This window comes from Syngnathus acus, chromosome 2 (assembly GCF_901709675.1).
Source record: "Syngnathus acus chromosome 2, fSynAcu1.2, whole genome shotgun sequence".
Lineage (NCBI taxonomy): Eukaryota > Metazoa > Chordata > Actinopteri > Syngnathiformes > Syngnathidae > Syngnathus > Syngnathus acus.
Genome location: NC_051088.1, coordinates 10,679,563 through 10,700,849, shown reverse-complemented (window position 1 = coordinate 10,700,849; position 21,287 = coordinate 10,679,563). Strand labels below are relative to the sequence as shown.

At 40.5% G+C, this 21,287-nt stretch overlaps 1 protein-coding gene and 1 long non-coding RNA gene across 3 annotated transcripts in view; one reads left to right on the top strand and one right to left on the bottom strand.

The window, feature by feature from the left end:
- Positions 1–1,743: 1,743 nt before the first annotated feature.
- LOC119135574 lies at positions 1,744–6,079 on the bottom strand. 2 transcript variants are annotated; one of them, XR_005100574.1, is made up of 3 exons: positions 5,995–6,079; positions 2,333–2,436; positions 1,744–2,247 (listed from the first exon to the last, which is right to left on the bottom strand). It is a non-coding gene; the product is annotated as an uncharacterized LOC119135574 (long non-coding RNA). The 2 variants fall into 2 exon arrangements; XR_005100573.1 differs by lacking the exon at positions 5,995–6,079 and adding an exon at positions 4,259–4,356.
- plagl2 (pleiomorphic adenoma gene-like 2) overlaps positions 6,003–21,287 on the top strand; it is a 27,457-nt gene continuing 12,172 nt past the window's right edge. Inside the window, exon 1 of the mRNA XM_037273269.1 lies at positions 6,003–6,234. The gene's annotated coding sequence lies outside the window, so the exon portion shown is untranslated. The remainder of the gene's footprint in view (positions 6,235–21,287) is intronic.

Here is a 21,287-nt window from a genome sequence, read left to right as displayed (position 1 = left end):
CCACTCAAACTTTCCCTCTTTGCCCTCAGTAAATCTCGTTTTGATGCTCGGCAACTGGCTGTTGTTTCCTTCCTTTCCTGCGCATGCACCTCCCCCACCCCTCCAACGCACACTGTTTTTCATTGTTTGAGATGACAGCAGTGATGACAATGCAGCGAGACATAACTCTCAGCCTTCTATGAATGGAGTTTGGGGGGCAGTTTTCTTCAGGTGACCCAATGACAATAAAACATATGCAAACAATTCATTCTTCTGAATTATAGTCTATAGTACTTAAATTGCATTTATTAACATACACATTTCATAGTTCAGTACTTTTCTGCTATAACGTTTTTTACCTAATACACTTTATTCTGTTAAAAGGTGCCCATTTGGCTGGATGAGCAGCATGCACGAAGTTATTTCCACATTTGCTGTTCTTTGGTGGGCTGATGATTGGAGGAAACAATTTACAAATTTGCAGGAGCCTGTCCTTTCTAGCTCAATTCTTCATTGCTCGACTCAGTTCCTGACCATTTTTTTAAATTATATTTACCACCGTTTTGTTTTATTTAATAATAATAATAATAATAATAATAATAATAATAATTATAATTATAATAATAAATTTTATTTATAAGGCACCTCTCAAGGCACTGTTACAACAGAAACAACAATTGCAATTGCCTTTCACAACAGTGGGAGCCCAGGCGCAAAACAAATGTTGAAATTAACAAGTTACAGGCTAGCTAGACGGATATAGACGCTAAGATGACACTATGCAATGTCTTTTTTTAGTGGTCTAAAAAGAAAGCTATTTTTAGCTTCAATGGGGATCTAGTCTTGTCGTCTATCGTCCAGCAGGCGGCGTTTCAGTGACTCAGCTGGACTAAAACCTGCAGTGCACATGTTCCACCCATCCTTATCAACATGCTGCAGAGCCTCCGATGAAACCTGATGGTCCACCTCATCATAGAACAGACCATGCTGGGCTAAGATAGATCTCGGCTGATCAGCATCCACTTGGTACATCGGCAGCCATTAGATTAGACCACAGTATACATTTACCTTTTGCATAAGGCTGGTCTGGGGGAGGGTCAGTTCTACTGTTTGAAAGTGTGAGAGGGTTTGGTCGAACTTAAAGGAACTTAAACAAGTTATGAACCCTGGGCTTCTCAAATGCGACTGAAATGCGCTAACCACTATTTTACCTTGCTGCACAAAGAAATCACAATTGAATTATTAAAAAATACAAATAAAACATTGAATAAAATAATCCTTACTGTTTTGCACAACTGGTAATTCCTATAGTACATTTTGTACTGAAGCATTATACATACTGAACACCATGAGTCATGTTTTATTTTTGTTGAGGTTATTTCTATTTATCCACCATTTAACTGCTTATCCACATTCGGGTCATGGGTAAGCCGGGGCCTTTGCCAGCTGACACACTGGGCTAGATGCCATCCAATCACAGTAAACTAACTTTTAACCAATGAATTGAACTTATGGACTGTAGCCCTCAGTTGTCCTTGGGTCTTAAATCTTCATCTTACCGAGATATTTTGATAAAAGTATGCTAATCCTGTCAATTGGTTCATTTTAAGGCTTCTATGCAGCATTGCAACAGTGTGAATGAATGAGAGTGTCTGCATAGCCTGTGGTTGACTTATGACCTATTGGTGTGTAGTTGACCTTTTGCCTGAAGTCATCTGGGAAAGGCTCTTGCGACACTGAACAAGGCAAGTGGTACACAGAATGGACGGATAAATGTGTCCAATTTTATGGGATCAGTTTAGGGATGGCCTTTTCTTTTCTCAATGTACAAAGCAAGGCCTGTGCAAGCCTTCTCTTATGTTCAACAGCTAACATTGACCAAACAAACGGACAAAAAATCCCACAGACACACTCCAAGATCTTGCAGAGAGACTTCCCATAAGTGTGGAACCACCACTTTTTTCTCACTTTTCACGTCATATCGATAGAATGTATTCCAATACTTGTGCCCATTTAGTGTATGTGCAACGATAGCAGTATTCCATCCCTGATCTTGTAGCATTTTCCCAACATTTGGTGGCTGTTAATCGTACAGTCTACTCTGAAGCAAACCACCCATCTGTTTTACAAAACACAACTGGTAAAAACACACACACACATCATCATTATCGTTTCGAGGGGAGTGCGGGTTATTTTGCTGGCGTGCAAACAAACTCCAGATGTGAACTAATTGGAGTGAAGGAGTGGCTGAAGTGTGGCGACGTGCACCTGTGTTTGAAATGACACTTAGGTGAGTGCAGGAAGGAGGTGTGAGGACAAAGGTGAGTTGGAATGACACAAGAGGACGAGTTACCTTGAGCAGATGCCAATGTCAAAGCTTTTCTTACAGGAAGTCATCACGACGGATGAGGTTGTCATCCGTGAAAAGGTGAGGGAGGGAAGGAGCTTCTGTGGAAGCTGGAGTGAGGAAGAAAAGGAAGTCAGTCATTACATTGCAGTTCAATCTGTAGCCAGGGGTTGTCAGACAAGGAGAAGATACCCAGGTAAAACACACAAGCATATGGAGAACAGGGGGGAAAAAAACTTCTCGCCACGAGGCAATATTTTTATCATGACTAACGTGTTTTTGCAGAAACCCGATGACTAAAAAAATAAATAAAATCAAAATGCTTGGTGAAAATCACTAGAATGACATTCATGGTTTAGGCTTTCAAAGCAGCGGGTGTTGACAAGGGGAAAAAAAACAACTAGATTCAAGATTCAAGATTCAAGAGTTTTTATTCGCCATGTTTGAGCGTGCCAAACAAGGAATTTGACTTCGGTAAAACACACCCTCTGTTCAACATATAGGTGACTAACAACACTCAGGACATGTGAATAATGGCAAAAACAGTGTAGACAAATTCAAAAGGTGTGAAGAGCAGGATGTTATTGCACAGTAATGCCTCTGAGACTCTATGAGTGGTAGCACAAGAACTCAATATAGCTCAAGAGGTGCCGCACTTCTTGCATTCTCCTGCACTCTGACATCTCTCCTTGCATGCTGACGTGTTTGTGATCTAATTTTTCATGTGGTGTGCAACACACACAAAATATACTGCAGTTGTACCTTGAGGGCTCGCTTTCAGTAGGGTACATCAGTAGGGTCAAACCACGCTGCCAACAAGCTGGCATTTTTCTTGTCAAGAATTGTTTGTTACCTCCAACATGGAAGGATATATTAAATAATATTGAGAAACGTATTTAAAAGTATTTAAAACAGCGGTTAATGATTTGGAGCCATTCTAAAGTGTTTCTGACAGCACTTTTTCCCAACAAATTTCTTCATGTCTCGGTAGATCATTAATGAACAAATAGTAACAATTAAAGTCAGACATTTGCAAAAGGTGTATATTGTTTATCGTGTAAGAACAATTTTGTCCTGGAGGACTGCTCGGCCAAATGAAAAAGCATGTGCATGTGCAACTTGACTAGAAGCAGAAATCAGTGCCAGGAGTTGACTATAAAATGTTGTTCATAAGCCTTTGCAAATTTTAGACATGTGACTTTTTGTTATCCAAATGCATTAGTCACTGTTTTGTTTTTTTAAAAGTTGTATGAAATTCCTTTAATATCAGAAACCTTCCTCTTCATCTGTTTGGTTTTAAAATAGTTTAATAAATTTAATGTCTTTTCATCTGTTTTTAATCATTTCTTAAAAAACAAACAAACAAAATCCTTATTGCAAAAAGGTATTTTAGAATAAACATCAAATGATGTCATTATATTGAGTTCCTAAAATGAGCAAGACGGTTTTACTTGCCATTTGAACTTTTATCCCCTACTCTTTATATTTCAGTGCACAGATTCTGTCAATATTCATTTTTAGGGGAAAAGTGTCACAAGAATTTCAAATGATAAAAATCTGTCACTTTTAATTGAGCGTTTAATAATTAAAACACAATCTCACATCTGTCACTTTTAATTGAGTGTATAATAATTAAAACACAATCTCACATACTTTCCTCCAGTGTTAAACTTTAAATTGTACTTAGATTTTAAGTAAGTAAAAATAGTTTGTTTAAAACGACATTTTATTGCAAAATTATTATGAAAACAATCAAACTAACTTCCTCTGAATTTCGTCGTTGCTCATTGTAGTAATTGAAGACGCCTTTTCATTTGATTTACTCCTTGAAACGAAATCTTTACACTACTATTCCGATTAAAACCTGCAACAACAAAACCAGCAACCCCTCTCTATAAGCTGAAATACAGAAATTATTTGTTAAAACACTACCTGTACATTTTAGTTCCCAAAAAGTGACTACGGTCACTATTTTCACCCGATTACCAGAAAAAGCAGAAGTGAGAGCCAACATCAGGTACGACTGTTGCGTTTTGGGGGCGTGTCCACGAGAGAAAAAGGCCTACGGTGCCTTCAATAACAATCGGAGATATGACATTTTATTATGACTTTTGGAAGAAGAAAAAAAAACCAGTATAATCAGCGAAACATCAAACGAATATATTGATTATTCAGACTCTGACTAGAAGGAATATGAAAGTGTCTAACTCCACTAAATATTTAGGTTTAGGGTTATAATATATACATGAGAAAATATTGCAAATCAAATGAGATTCTAAACGCAGTATAGACTAGGTTATTCGTGTCTAACGTGTTGAAAAATACAAATGGCCATATAAATCGCAGGTGGGTGCAATTGTTCACGAAAAAGCTTGAATGTTTATTATAAAGGGAATATTTTTGCGTATAACTTGAGGAACCTGAAGGCATCAGGGTCGATTCCCCCCTACCGCCGCGCTCCCTGGCTGCACAAACATGTTCCCCCCGCGGGTTCCATGAGCCTGTGGTGGGCTTCGGGGGAGGAGGGGGTGACGAGGAAACGAGTTGATGTGCCCTGGAAGTAATTCTTTCACCCCCTCTACAACACAAGTCGCACGACCCATGCACGTACACGCACTGAGGAACGAATTACAGGCAAAGTGTGAAAAAGTAGGTTTACTAATTATACTACATTTATTATTCATTATATATATATATATATATATATATATATATATATATATATATATATATATATATATATATATATATATATATATATATATATATATATATTATAAGTCATTAAAAAGTTAAAATGGCTTCTGGTCCGAAATTATTTATGATATAATAGATAAATATTATACATGATAAAATAAAATAATTGGTTATTCTATGATTATGATGATTATGATATTATTATTATTATTATTATTATTATTATTATGTCAGAAAGCTTATGTGAATGTTTTCATTCAATAATTTCAGATGTCAGCGTAATCCACTCAAATGTCAGCAATTTTATTGAATGTAATTTTGCTGCAATCTGAATTTAAGCCTATTTGGGTCTTTTATTGGTCATATAATTTAAGATAGAATGTAAAGTCAATGTGTAGGTAAGTGATTGCATGTTAAAATGTTTTTTAAAGTTGAATTTCAGCCTGTTACACCAGCTGCTAATTGCACATTTGAATTTATTTTAAATGATGACGTATACAATTATAAAATGGTCCTATAATGAATATGTTCTAAAGTTTAGAATCTAAACTGTGAACTTCATTATCAAACATTCATATGCAAATGTAAAATATTTCTTTTTATCTGACGCACAAGGAGATTGTTTGCTGAGAAGTTGAGCACATGCTTGTCATTGGCGAGTGACAGTTGTGCAATGGTTAATGGAACGTAATTGAACATTTAGAAATTGTTGCATTTGGATTGGCTGCGTTCTGAAGTCAAATGATTTTTACAATGAATTCTAATTTAATATTGTTTTGTCTTGAGATTTAAATCTGACAATTTATGACAAATGTATTATTTAAAAAAATAATGTCGAGCCAATGTACAGGTATTTTAACCGATCAGAGCTTGGCTGCGGGTGGGTGTTAAAAAAACAACTCAGTAATCTGGCCCCGAGTGAAAAAAAAGTTTGTGAAAGTGCCCTGACGTCACACTCCCACAATGCTTACCGCCCCCGAACTCGGCTGCAGCCTGAAGAGAGCCACACACACTCACTCCCAGGTCCCGAATATCTAAATTATTGGGAGGGAAAAAATCGTATAAATTATTTAAAAACAAGCAAAGAAGACATCGAAGAGCGTGCGTGGAGTTGGTGGCGTGGGTCTCTCCCACGGTGGCTTTCTACTCGGGATGGACGCTTCCCTGGGCTCCAAGTGAAAGTTGACTAATGCAGTGCTGGAAACTTTTTGGTGGGTAAACTGCTTCTTTTTTTCCTCCCCCCCCCCCTCCCCTCCTTCGCGTATTGTGTTTGCACGTTGTTGTGCGCGTGTGTGTGTTTGGGACACCTTTTACGCAACTTTGACGGCGTCCAGCTGACTTGCACTTCGACTTGCGCGACGCTTGCCTTGTTGTGGATGTGTTGGTATTACTAAATAAGCGCCATTGGCCTTTGCGTCATTTGTGGCGTACTTCTCTCTGTGTGTGTGACTAGACATTTAACAGCGCTACAAATAGTCGCTAAAAAATGATCGCGACACTTTTGTGCACGTCACTAGCGCTCTTTTATTTTAGAACAAGTCGTTGAGTTTCAGGCCATTTTGGGAATGTAAGGTCCCTCCGTGTGTTTTCGAGATTATGGGAGGGTGTATACATGTTGAAAGTAGATTTTAATTGGGTCTTGTTGGTGCCCGGGAATTAAACTGCTGGTTTTCATGTATTTTGTGGTGATGGTGCGTTCAATTGTCACGTCGCTCATTAAGCTTGGAGATGTGTCGACCACACGTATGTAACTGCCCTCCTCGTGGCTTGTGTCATGTTTGTGGCTCCTCGGATGTTTTTGTTCCTTTGGCCTGCGCGTGCGCGCGCGTGTGCGCGACCGCGTTTGTATTTTCTTGAAGTAGAACAAGTGGAGGAGTGTCTAACACATTGCCAGTGGTCATTTCACACATAAAATAAAATACCCTTATGTTTAGTTGAATTTATGTATTTCACTCCTGTACTGTAAAATCACTGCTTAATTGGAGTTACTCACAAGTTCCACTAGTCATGAAAAACTCACCTATTTTTTGTGCTCTTTCTGAATTTACCAAGATGCCACAAGATGGCATCAAAGACTCTTGTAAAAGCAAAGTAGTTATTGGTGTCATGAAAGTACAGTACAGCAAATCCCCCTCCATCGCCCTGCAGTCAGTAAAATCCATGTCCCTAACTCAAGGCATGTTGCATTTATGGGACTTCAATTTAGTTTTTAATATCTATAAACACATTTATAAAGCAATGCAAACACATGTAAACATGCATAATACATGAAGAAAGAAAAAGATCAATGGATGACACAAAAATATTCTACAAATTACAATGTGTACTCACAATGATGACGACGATGATGATGTTGCAGCAATATCCAATTTCAAGGTTGAAATCAGGGTGTCATATTTGTAAAAGAATGGCAAACTTGTAATTGACTGTCCAAAATGTTGCACTTGCATGGGCACTGCAGTACATTACCCATTATCATGGTTTCAGCCCTTCTATGTTGTTGTTGTTGTACGGCTATGAGCAGTTGCTGCTGGGTGCCTTTGTTTCTTCTTTTGTATACCTGGGTGAGGTCCATCAATGTTGTTTTGGAACTGCAGTGCACAAAAATGTCAGGATGACACTCCGCTGATGTTACATTACAGCTTGGGAAATACGGAAGTGACCACCAGGTGGGCAGCACGCTGTGCATTCACTGACGGAAGACAACCGTCAATCAACGACTAGAAAAAGAATAGCGACGCTCTGATTGGCTAAATCAGTTATGGAGAGTCTTTGCATGTGTACTGTACCTTTTTGCCCTGCTGCACTTATTAAAAAGTTGAATCTAACAAATATAGAGCATACATGAGCAATATATATGGGCAAGTTCAAACTTTTTTGTGGAGGTATCAATTACTTAAAGGGGAGTCAACACAAACATTTTATTTGCAATAATATGTTGTCTGTGCCTCCACTAGTCTACACATGGCATTCTGATTAATATTACATGTGTGGAATACGAGTTAAGAAGCAAAATTAAGCTGTTTTTATCCATCTCGAGGGGCGGCCATTTTGCTCCTTGGCCATTTTGCTCCTTGGTGTTGACTGAAAATGACATCACAGTTGTCAGGTCTTGGGTCACAACCCAACTCACGCTCCATCCTGCCTATCGATCTCACGCTCCATCCTGCTCTCACTCGTGAACAAGACACCAAGATGTTTGAACTCCGCCACTTGGGGCAGGATCTCATCCCCGATCTGGAGAGGGCATTCCACCCTTTTCCGACCGAGGACCATGGACTCAGATTTGGAGGTGCTGATCCTTATCCCGACCGCTTCACACTCGGCTGCGAACCGCTCCAGTGAGAGCTGGAGATCACGGCTTGAAGAAGCCAACAGCACCACGTCGTCTGCAAAAAGCAGAGATGCAATACTGAGGTCCCCAAACCAGACACCCTCAACACCTCGGCTGCGCCTAGGAATTCTGTCCATAAAAGTTATGAACAGAATCGGTGACAAAGGACAGCCCAGTCCAACCCTCACTGGGAACGAATCCGATTTATTGCCGGAAATGCGGACCAAACTCTGGCATCGATGATACAGGCACTGAACCGCCCTTATCAGTTGGTTCGGCACCCCGTACTCCCGAAGCATCCTCCACAGAACTTCGCGAGGCACACGGTCTTCTCCAAGTCCACAAAACACACGTGGACTGGTTGAGCCATGCACCCTCAAGGATCATGCCGAGGGTATAGAGCTGGTCTACTTTTCCACGGCCAGGACGAAAACCACACTGCTCCTCCTGAATCCGAGATTCGACCTCCCGACGGACTCTCCTCTCCAGCACCCCTGAATAGACCTTACCAGGGAGGCTGAGGAGTGTGATTCTTCTGTAGTTGGAACACACCCTCCGGTCCCCCTTCTTAAAGAGGGGAACCACCACCCCAGTCTGCCAATCCAGAGGCACCGTCCCCGATGTCCACGCAATGCTGTAGAGGCGTGTCAGCCAGGACAGCCCCACAACATCCAGAGGCTTTAAGAACTCCGGGCAGATCTCATCCACCCCAGGGGCCTTGCCTGCAGGGAGTTTTTTTAACTACTTCAGTGACTTCGACCCCAGAGACTGGAGAGTCCACCTCAGAGTCTCCAGGCCCTGCTTCCACAATGGAAGGCATGTCAGTGGTCAATTCCACCAATCACATTTCACCTTCAGAAAACTGGTGAGCCGTGATTGCTTGTGAGCTGAGACCTGGAAACTGATGTCATTTTTAGTCGACAGCGAGTGGCGAAATGGCCGACCCCTGAGATGGATGAAAACAGGCGGATTTTCATTGAATTCATATTCCACAAACAATCAGAAAACAGGCTTTCCCCTTTAAATTTTTCTCTATTTGGCTCGACCCCTTTCCCGGGGAAATAGAGGTTTACTATTTTGCAACTGCAGTCATAAATGGCCGTCATTTGCCTCGAGTATGTGCTCACACTTGCTCCGGCCTGTCGACAGAATGTGCAACCTGTTGTCGTTTCCATAAAGGTGCCCAATCTTTTGATGTGAAGTCGAGGGACTTAAGACAGCCATCTAATCTGCAAGCAATTCAAAGCAAGCCGCATGACTTCATAAAGTTATTGGTCGATGGCTTGCAAGGGAAAACAATAATACTAGCAGAATATGTTGACATGCTATATTTCTTTTCTATGTGAAGGTGCCCAAGCATGAGGGCCGTTAGTGTTGTTCTAACTTGCTCCACTCACGTTGAGGCCTGCAGCTACAAAATAAGGAAATGGAAGTTAGTTTTTATCACAAGACAGTGCCTTTGTTGTCGTTGTCACACCTCAAGTGTTCCTGCAGATTCTCAAAAAAGTCTGTAAGGGCATTGAATCCATGAACCTAAAAACAAGGCCTTAATTGGCAGTCAAAGGTCTTAAGCTTTAAAAAAAAATGTCGACACATGACGGTTAGTTGTAATAGTAGGGCTGAAAAGTTCTCAAGTTCCATTATTTTTAAAAAAAAAAATTTCTTCCTATGGAATTTTTACAACAACTTCATCTGTTTTAAAATTAGGGCTGACTCGATTTGCATTGCAAATTGTCCAGTAAGAATTAAAAGCAAAAATTAAATTTTGGGGTTTCAGTCAGAACAGGCTATAACATATTACGTGTGTATTGTCACAGAACAATGTTCGACTGGCACTCACGTCTTGGTGTGACATATGTACATGGGGAGTGTACATGCGCGTGGATGGGAATATTTGGCTTTATTGATTGACTGTTAGTTCAGCTTCATCAGGTGCAAAGATCTTGCTCTTTACCTGGCAACCAACAGCCAATCATAAAATGATGCTATGACTCACATGCCCAATGACTGCTGATCTTTTATTATGGTCAAGAGGAACAGTGGCAAAAGCTTGAATAGAGAGTGCTTGGATGGGAAAAGCTTGGTTCTTTTTCCACAAAAAATGTATCTCCCGTGAAATTAAGAAACAGTCATTTGGAAAATTTCCTTCTATGTATTTTGCCTTGTCCTTGTTAGGCCCAGAGATGCCAGGAAGGCACGGACATGTTTTTTCATATAAAAACACAAATGCGACAAATGCTAACCTGTGTTTACCGTTATGGTCAAATAGAAAAACACCGACTGTAAACTTCATTTAACTTGCCTCTTGTGTTTGCCTGGCCCGTGTGGTCGGAGGCGGAACTTTGCAAGCTTGTGAGTCGGCCATTTTTGATACCTCACCCGTATTAATGGATGGTGCGTGGCAGATGTGCTAAAAGCGCGTGTACGTGAGTGCATGTTTGTGTGTAAGCTGTAGCTGCTTTTGAGCTGGAGGGAGGTCTTAGGTCTTTGAAAAATCCCCCACAATTCTTTGCTCTCACTGTGTGCAGCGGCAGTGCTGCTGGTGGAGGAGGCAACAGCAGGCTGATTTCCATGAGAAAAGAGCATCAGTTGGGTTAATGGAAAGGACAGCCCTCTGTAGGGACAAATGGCACTTAATAACCAGGGAAGAATCGGAAAAGCTGAAATCCCTTTTCTTTGTACCGCTTCACCTTCTGCAAGCCGGGATGGGCCAGGAAAGAAGGGGGGGGGGGGGGGGAGCAGAGGAGGTGGCCGAGGACAACGGGTTCATTCGAGAATGGATGTTTTTCTGTCACTGACGGGCTACAAGAGGATTGTTGGTGTTTGTTGTTTTCGCACGACTACGGGAAGTTTATGAAGAAGTGAAATGGAGTACGCCGCTCTTCACAAGAGCGGATGCATCCCAGCATGAGTTTGTCTACTTGTGTTGCGAACATACTTGATTTGAGTGTTTATACGCGTGTATTCTGTGTCATGGGACGGTACGATATGTTTGACCTCCACCAAGGAGTTTATGTTTGTGGCAGATTGTTTATTTATTAGCAGCATCGCACTAAAGCCACATCCGTTACTTCTGCTGAACTATGTAGATTGCTGGGGCGGGAGGTGCAGGCGGCATACATTTTGCTGCCCATCCGAGATCGGATTGTTGGCAGAGAGTACTATTGAGTAGCTAATATTCACTGTTAACTTGTACTTGTGCTCTTTTTATTAAATTTCTTTTTTTTTTTTTTTAAATCTATTGCTAGCTCTTTGTTTCAGCTGCATTTTTTTTATATAAATATCTACAACTTGTGCACCTCCTCGCATGAGGGATTCATGAAACAAGTTTGAAATGTGCGTTTGCTATATGTACATTAAATAATGGATTGGATTAGCAGATATTTGGCATTTTATACACAATCGGTCATTGGTTGTAATGTCATAATTTGCCAATCGATCACTGATTAATAACAAATACACAATGCAATGGTTTCGCACTGGAGTAGCATTGGTGATACACAAGCGTAAAAATATATTTTTTTTTTACAAAATCACTCATCAATTTTTACTCAAATCATTGGAACCACACACGCATAAGTTTTATAACAGCAAAACATTATGTGACTAAACTCAGGTGTCAGACCAAACAAGTAGGTATTACTTGTTGTTGCATCATCACTAAACTTGGGATTTTTTATTATGACTAGTCACTTTCAGTCAGAACTTACCAAAGCAGAGTTCTGTGGGACATTGCGTGTTGTGATCATTTGATGAAACATGACCGCGGCAGTCAGTCCTGGGTGTTAAACTTCACACTGTCCAGTCACACTAACCCTTCCACACTTGTTACGCCACTCATACTACAGTGGAACACATTGTCACGCACTGCTTTCTTATGTTTGGGCAGTCGAGCTCCTCTGCCTGAGGTTGCCAAGCAAATAGTATTTAGTGGGTGTTGGTGGCAAATTTGAGTGCACAAATGATCAAATGCACATTGTTTACAGAACTCTGTCTAGTAACAAGTACACGGAGCGATATTAATCAGTAATGTGACTAATCAATTGTGTTGCAGTTTGCTGGCTCGACTTAATTTCGGTTCCGATGCCTGTAGTGAATCACATGGACTATTTGCTTATTTAGTGGATTAGTAAATCCTTAAAAACAGTTGGGTTAAAATTGGACTGACCAAGGAAGTTGGGTTCAATTTTTAACCGTAATTGCATTGTTTTTAACCCAGCAGTTTTAAAGGTCCATATTACTGTTGGAGTGGAAATACAGAAGTTTTCTCAAATTAAGGCAACTCGAGCTAAGCCTCGATTTTATACGCTTCAATTCTACGCGACTTTCTGTCTAGCGCAGTTTGGTCATGGACACCCCCCCCCCCCATTGTTTTTGTCGCATTTTAAATGAACGATATTGTAGACATTTCCTTGTGAAAAGACAAGAGGCGGTTTTTACTTTTGACTACGCAACGTGTTCCTCAGTAACATGGCGCTGCAAAACTTCTGTCAACCTGTTGTCCATCTCTCTTAAAGGGTCCACAGCAATAACATAAAGGTTGCACAATGGAACAAACCCACCCGCAGTAAGCAGAGGCCGGGTAACAACCCAACAAAAACTACATGGTGAATTATATCGTATTAATTTTTAACCAGAAAAATGATGTTATCCCCCAAATGCAAACACGTGTAACTTAGTACGTAATTCGCTTCTGCAATTTCCCGATGCACTCATAGGCATGGCTCTGAATTTTTCTCCCATTCCAAGACTTTCTAAATAACGGGCCTTCGGGGTTAACACGATTCCCAAATTCTACACCCTAAAGTCTGCAAAAAATTGAGGCTTAGCTGTATTTCCTTAGTAAAATGCATATGTCAATAATGCATCCTCACATTGCTTCAACACTGCACAGATGTTTTTTTTTTTGGTGCAGCATACACTCTGCCTGACCCTGCAGAATGACAGTCAGAAATAGTAAGAGGATGCTCAATGCTTGAAATGCATACTGCCACTTTTCTTTGTGGCTCTGTTTCTACGAAGAGCCAGGCAGCTGTGGCTTTTCAGAACCTACATCCATCCATCAAGCGGCACCCTTGGTTTACTCCAATCTACATACCTCCGGATGTTCAGCCATTACTCAGGCCTATGCGGCTGCTATTGAGGGGTGGGGGTGCAAGGCTTATACGGCTGCGATTGAGGGGTGGGGGTGCAAATCCCCCCCCCCCCCCCCATGTGCTTTCTTCAAAGAATTTACCTGCAGTGTTTGGGAATAGTACATACGATTCCGAACTTGTAGGGGGTTAATCCTGGATAAAGGGACAGTTTTTTTATTGTCCCTATGGCATAAATGGAACAGCACATCTCAGAATTAAGTCAAGTCAAATGTATTTACAATGCCCGTAATTACAAAAACATCTCAAAGGGCTTCACAATTGAGTCTTTCTTTGCAAACCAAAATAGAATGGATGGATGGATGGATGGATGGATGGATGGATGGATGGATGGATGGATGGATGGATGGATGGATGGATGGATGGATGGATGGATGGATGGATGGATGGATGGATGGATGGATGGATGGATTTATTTTCCGATTCCAATCACTTTTTGTTACACCCCTAAAGTTAGCTCTAAAGATTAGCATTATCACCCTTTGCCAGGGGTCAAGTCACCTTGACAAGTCATAGCACCACTAATGATCCATGAGAAGTCATGAGCATCTTTAGTCCATCTTTCCACATATTTAAAGTCAATCCATCCTGTGCTTCTGTGTTTGGTCCTTCATGCATCCCTCTCTTCCTAGGTTAAGTTTACACCCCTGAGGCCATTTCCGCCAGGCTGTCTGCAGCACATTTATTAATAGGCTGCCCGCTCTAAGTGCACCACTACTTTAGGCCCTAAAGTTTAAAGAGGTTAGGACAGGTTTGTGCTTCATCTTACATTCAGACTAACCTGGGAAAGGAGGAAGGGCTATTGGTATGAGTTAGTTGAGAGTGGAAATGATAGTAGCTAACAACAAGTGACATGATTGCAAGCTATTTTTAAAGAAGCCTTGTTTACAATGACAATAAATTTTCTTTATTAGTTGTGTCTTCTATGTTTAATCATCAATAATCACCTCCGTGTGGTATGTCTGTATTTATTATACTTCCACTTGGTGACCAAGATGCACACACTACAAGGAACAACACAACAGAAGCCATGATGCACAAATTGCACAAATGCTTTACAATCTATTATTAAATATCTTACCACTCTACATTAAAAAAAAAAAAAAAATTACTGCAGAGGGATATTTTACTTATCAAAACTCATTTTAATAATTGCTATCGGTATAAACTTGTAAGTCAAGGCACCTCTGCAGTTGTTTCAAATTAGATTGGCATATACTAGAACATTTCAGAAATGGAGTTACATTGTGTTATTTACGTGTTCATTTATTTTTTTAGAAATACAATATATACCCAAATTTGACCAGCACCTTATAATATGTGAAAACCAATCCAATCTGGTGAGTGTGGTCGGTGCACATGTATGACTCAAACATATGGACTTTGTCTTGGTTTTCACATGTGATTCAGCACACAGTTATGTGGATGCACTCTACAGTAGTGCAGATGCTAAGTTCTGATTCAGCTAAGTTGGTATGAAAGTTGATACACAGACGGATGAACGCATGACTCACACACATGTACACACACACACACACACACACACACAGGGTCCAGTGACTGCTGTCCTGCAGAATGCGAGCGAGCTGTGTAAAAATATGAGGGGAGCAGAATGTAGCCTCCATGTCTGATGACACATCCCCTCTTCCTTCCTCTAAAGGGATTTTTATGAAGGTCTTGGCCACCCCACCCTGCTCACCATCCTGCACCCAATAAATTAAAGCATACAACTTCTTCCAATGACTAAGATTTGTGGGCTATTTCCACACCCTTTGGGAAAGCAGCCATTGAATATTTTTCTTAAACAATTGCGACACCAGTAGTCCAGGTCAAGAAACATCGTTATTTAATGTCCTCTTAATTTCTCATAGTGAAAAGATTAAAAAAAAGAGGAAGTGTTTTGTTTCCATTAGCTTTTGCAGATTTGAGGAAATATGCATGAAGGCGCCACATGAACAGCAGATAGCAAAATTAGATCATCATTACCATGACAACCAACTATCTTTAGTATTCCAGGCGAACTGTAAACTGTTATGTCAAGACAGTAGTGGTGCACACTGCTTGGGTCTGACAATCGCGGGTGCTAAATGTCTTCTTCCTTCCAATAGTGCTGTTGTTCCTTGTGTAGCAAGGTGTAAAAGTTTAAAGGAGGTTTTTGCACTTGACCTATGTCTAATGTTTTTTTCCATGGAAATTTAGACTGAGCGAGTACAAAATGAAGTTTGAAGTGATGGAATTGGAATTGGTAGAGGGAAAAATAACATCTTACTGGAGTTACACGCAAAATGAACAAATGAATTGATTTCCCAGGTAACAAATGTTTAAGCCTTGCTGGATGTCTCTGAGCGCTTGGATGTGTTAACATCATGTACTTGTTTCTCCAAGGTGTTTATGGACATGGCTCACGTTTTGATCACTTTTGCCTCGTTTCTCAAGCATACTTCTATGTCTCATTACTTCCTTCAAGAGGGCTCCTCTGTGCCATTCTTCTTCCCCAGCTTTGCTTTGCCCCCCCCCCCTTTACCCCCGTCCCCCCTCCGTAGCCATTACCAAATTTAACCCCTCTCCCACTCCACACATTCCACCAGCTTTGTAAACATACACGTGGTACCAAACATGTACAGAACTTCCTCCTCGCTCCTACTCGTCCATCACATCTCTGCATCCATTCTCTGCTCCTCTTCCTCCCTCCCACTCGGCGCTCATCGGGCAACAAGTTGGAGAAGAGAAAGTGGGCCGACAACGGCGAGTCCCCTTTGCGGCGTCCCCTCCGAGGCCAGTGTGAAGTTTTCAGTTTGATTGAAGGCCTCTTTTCTGTGGTGTGCGCTGTGAAAGCTGTCCTAATTGAATGATAAAGTGGACCGAGATGGAGTGCAGTGAATAGGCAACAATGGCCAGCCTGTGTGTGGTAGAGGGATTCTGGTTCAGATCCAGCCTCTGCCTCTCAGCTCCGAGAGGGGGGCTATTATAACGCTCTCTGCTGGACTCGGTCACGTGACACCTTCTCCCTCAAGCTCCACTCCCCACCCACCCCACACACCCCACTCCCAAAGCCCATGCAAGTCGAGCCAAACTCGTCACATCACGGGCTCACTCGACGCGCCACTTGGGTCGGCCGGGTTGTTCCGCGTTTTTCGGCCCCGGCTATTGGACCTTGCATTTGCTTGTGGGCCTGTACGTATCTATTAAAAATTCTACAGATTCATGGGGGGGGGGGGGATTGTGCCATCCGTTAATTTTTTGAGTTACGGAGTAAATTAAAGTATTGAGAAAAAAATTAAAAATAAATAATAAGAATAATAATAGAAATAGGAATGTATAATACAAGTTTTATTTCAGTTTTTAGTGTTCAACAGTATATTTGAGACTTCATGGAAAAGATAAGATTAGATAAAATAAGATTTGTCCCACACAGGGAAATTCCACGTTTCCATTACAGCATGTGTTTGTGCAAGTGTTGTGTTATTTGTGCATTAGCACTTAACACATTTATTAGACCTTCTTCTTCTTTGCCTTTTGGCTTAACCCCATTCACATTCAGGCAGGAGTCGCCACAGCAAATCATCTACTATCTTGACCTGTCCTCTGTATCTCCTACTCTTAACTGCTACTATCTACAAGTCTTTCCTCACCATAAATCTCTTTGGTCTTCCTCTTTGGGGCTCCTTTTCAAGTATCTTTCCGCTGATATGTGTACTGTTCCTCCTCTGTACATGTCCAAATGATCTTAATCTGGCCAATAATAGATACATAGAATAAAAGGAACAAGCAGAATGAAGCTCAATGTAAAGGAGTAAAAGTAGCAATTCTTCTTTTAAAAAAATACTCAACAGTACAAAAATATGTTGCACAGCCACATGCGCATGCAACATAGATGTGTAATGCAATTACTGTAGCGTAACTGTTCCTTATTCGTAAGAAGTGTCATCTTGCATAACGTCAATAAATACAACACCACAACTAGAAAAGTGCACTGCATACTTGGAAATGCACGGGCATTGAAGGCCTCAGCGTACATACACACACACATATGCACTTGTACATGAACACATGTAATTTGCGAGATATCGTTCACCTTTTGCGTCTCATACCAACTCATCAAAATGCAAGACTGCAAACGGATGTTTATGTGCCACCTTTGCACGGGATGTACACAGAGGCGACGCTATTTGGTTGATGGCGCGGGAAGATGGTGATGACAAAAAGAGAATAAAAATGTGAGAAAAAACAGACATAAAATAGCCAAATATGGGAGGAACATTCATCATAACTCTCCAGATCGTTGAGACACACAAACCTTTGGTCTGCCGTGTTTATTATTATACTACAAAATTGGCTTCCCTCTGCTGTCTAATTTTTTCACGGCATGCATTACACCACACTAAAGGGCCTTGAGGTTCATGAAAAAACATGGACCAGAGAGTTTGAGACGGATGCTGGACAATCTGTAAACTATTTGAGTCCATCTTGAAACCTAAAGCTTTCTTAGCGAGTCGAACATCCCCCCCACACACACGCACATTGAAGACCACCCTCTGGCATCCTCATCATTCAATGGATGTTTTTTTTTTTTTAAATCTTTGGGAAGGGGTGGTGCCAGTAATGATGTTGTCTGGTAGAACTACGAAGGAAAATGGTGTGTTAATGAGTAACTCAGTTTTTTTCTTCTCTTTTTGTACTTTGGCATCACTTGGGATTAAACATTTTTAGCATTTGCATAGCGTATCCCCCAAAGTAATTCATCTGTTACTGTCTCACTTTGTCCATATTTCACAACAAGTGTATCACTTTGACAGTTGAGAGAATCCTGGTTACAATCTTGTTTTCAAGACTTTTGAATGTGTGCAGTATCCTTAGGTCTTTATTTCCATTAGGCCCTGTCAGTGTTCCTAATACTCGTACAATTATGACATGGACTGTATGTTATTTTGCTAATGATGTCATTTTTTGTTGGTGATGTTTTTGTTCAGTGCGGTGTCAGTTATAAGCCACATGACAGTTGCCTGTACTGACCATGTTCAGATTGTTGCACTCCAATTTTCTAGTCAAGTTCAACCTGCCGATTGCAATTTTGGCCTATTGAGAACTGTAATTGAAAGCACATGCAAACAATTTTGTAGCTTTGCTTTGATGGAAAATTCCGCCCAACTTGCAACAAAGTGCAGTATTTACAAAAGTACAGCTATGAATTCCTTACGAGACGACTTGTTTCATAAAAGAGGATCCATGTGTGAAAAAACAACTCCAAACATTTAAATGACACCCACTAGGTGCAAGTTGGACTATTTCTAGGCAAATATGTACCTTATTGGTACCCTTGCTGTTCTCATATTTATCTTGTCCTTGTTGAGTTCCCTCTAATCTTCCGTCATACTGCTGTCAGTCACCGTCGGGTGCCTGAAGCCTCACATTCACAGAACATGATCACGTTAGGAATGCAGGCTTCTTCCATTTTTCAAAGGCCCCGTTTATGCAAGAATGTTATTCTACAAGAGACTACCTCTGACCAAGCGTGCACACACTTGGCGTTGAAAAGACTGTTCCACTGGTCGACTTTACTAACTTTTACTCACTTAATATGAAGTGCAGCGCTTGATGCTGACTAACCACAAGTATGTGTTTAGGTGTTAATAACATTGTTTACCGTTTACTTTAGCATTTCGCCCATGCGGTGGATAGAGCCTTACTAAACGTGTTTGTTAAGACATTTTGACGACCTTTTCGGGGTGGTCAGCAATTGTTCTCAGCTTTTTGAAAAACCATAGTTCTCGCTTTAGTACTGAAAAAGTACGAGTGACGACATCATTAGTCAACATCCATTCAACTTTCTGCACATTTGTGTCTGTGTTACAAAAAATGCAACCATTAGCAGTCACACACATGGGTACTCTGTTCACTTTGGAAAAACACACAGAATGATTGGCGAGGGTTTAAGTGCATTCATTAGTCAAAAGAAAGTTTGTACTAAAATAAAATTTGAAGAAAATAGAGAATACGATTATGAAAGAGCGCTACGTGTTGCAACCTGTAGATTTGTATAAAGCAAAGCTGCCCTAACAATGCCTGTTGTTTTAAGTGACGCTGACGTTGCCAAACTTGGAGATTGTTTGTTGCTGACCCCATGTGAAACACACAGACAGCAGCAGCTCGGCGAAACAAAAGTGAGTCGCAGTGGCTCGATGCAACATGCCACACGTTTGTTCGCACGGTAATTGGCTCTCAATTTTTTCACAGGTGACAATCCAATTCTGTACTAATAGTTGACCAATACACAGTGAAAACACGGTATATAGTTGGAAAAAAAACGTTATTTTCATTAAATCAAATGTGCATTATATAAATTGAAATAATGAGTTGGAATTTTCTTTTCATATTTAAAATGAATTTTCTGTAACATAGATAAACAATACTTTCTCAAATGAGGCTAAAATCTGGTTTGTTAACGTTATTGTCTGCCTGGAAACATGCGACGTGCCAGGAAAATAATGTTCATCTGCACGACCGTGTTTGCCAGACTTCACTTTTATATTGACTTATGTTGACTTTCATTCACATTTAATTCATATATTGAATTTCATTTTAGGATTGCTGAAGGACAAATATCAAGTAAAACAAACATCACATCAGATAGAGTGGACTGTAGTTATACTGATAGGTATCCTACCTAAGTGGATTTTTTTTATCCCCCTTTAAAAACACCACAAGCAAAGGTGACTAATTTTGGACTCCACATAGCATGTGATTTACAAAGTAAAGGACAGAGGAGGTAAAAGTGTGCATGTTTGCACTTTTAGCTCTTCACACATGACAAGAAGGGGTTGAGGGCGGTGGTGCAGCAGGGTCGTGCGACTGGCGTGACGCCCGCTGGCACCGTGCCCACATCTCCGGCTGCTCCGTGTCATGGCCGGGACTCCCTACCAGGGCTTTCCCCAGAATTCCCTCTACACACACGCACACACACACACACACACACACACACACACACACACACACACACACATGCATATAAAAAAAAACATCCCTCCCATGTGTCAACACGTAGTTTGTTCCATGTGTCTCGTACACATGGTTTGTTTTGTATGTTACTTAAATATATCTTATACTGTATATATACAAACAGCACTGTTAGTAATTATGAATAATAACTGAGCAAAAATATTGTGGTGCAACACTCCCCTTGACATATTTTTTTATTTTGCTTACATTAAAGTAATCCTATGTGCAGTGGGTAGTAAAAAAAGTCTTACACACCCCTATTCAAATCCCAAATCATTTCAAAACATTATCTATGATACTATGACCTGTTTATAATTTCTAGCATCAGGCTTCACCGTAAAGTTGATGTTCTTTTGGTGAAGAGACGTGCTTTGTTTGCGCCAAACATGTCTCATAGAATTATGTTCTGAAAAGACAACCATCAGACCATAACACATTTTCTCAGAAATAGTTACTTGTTTTTTTTTCCAGTTAAGTACTCATGGTTTGTGGTCGCGCTAATGGTGGGAAGAAGTTATGAAACTAATCTTGGCCTCATTTTTTAATATCGCAAATTTTACTTTTCACAATATAAGATTTAGATTATTGAAATGCAAACACGGCTGACGATCATTTAAAGATAAATTGTAACTTTTGACAAAAGTAAGGAAAAAGAGCAATTTATTGTCTACTATTGTTTGGTTTAGTCTGTTTTAAAAGGGAATAAGGCCAATATAAGTTTTTACCTGGTAGTTTGCAAGGTTCTCTGGTTGTTTTAAATGTTTACCCAATGAACTTGTTG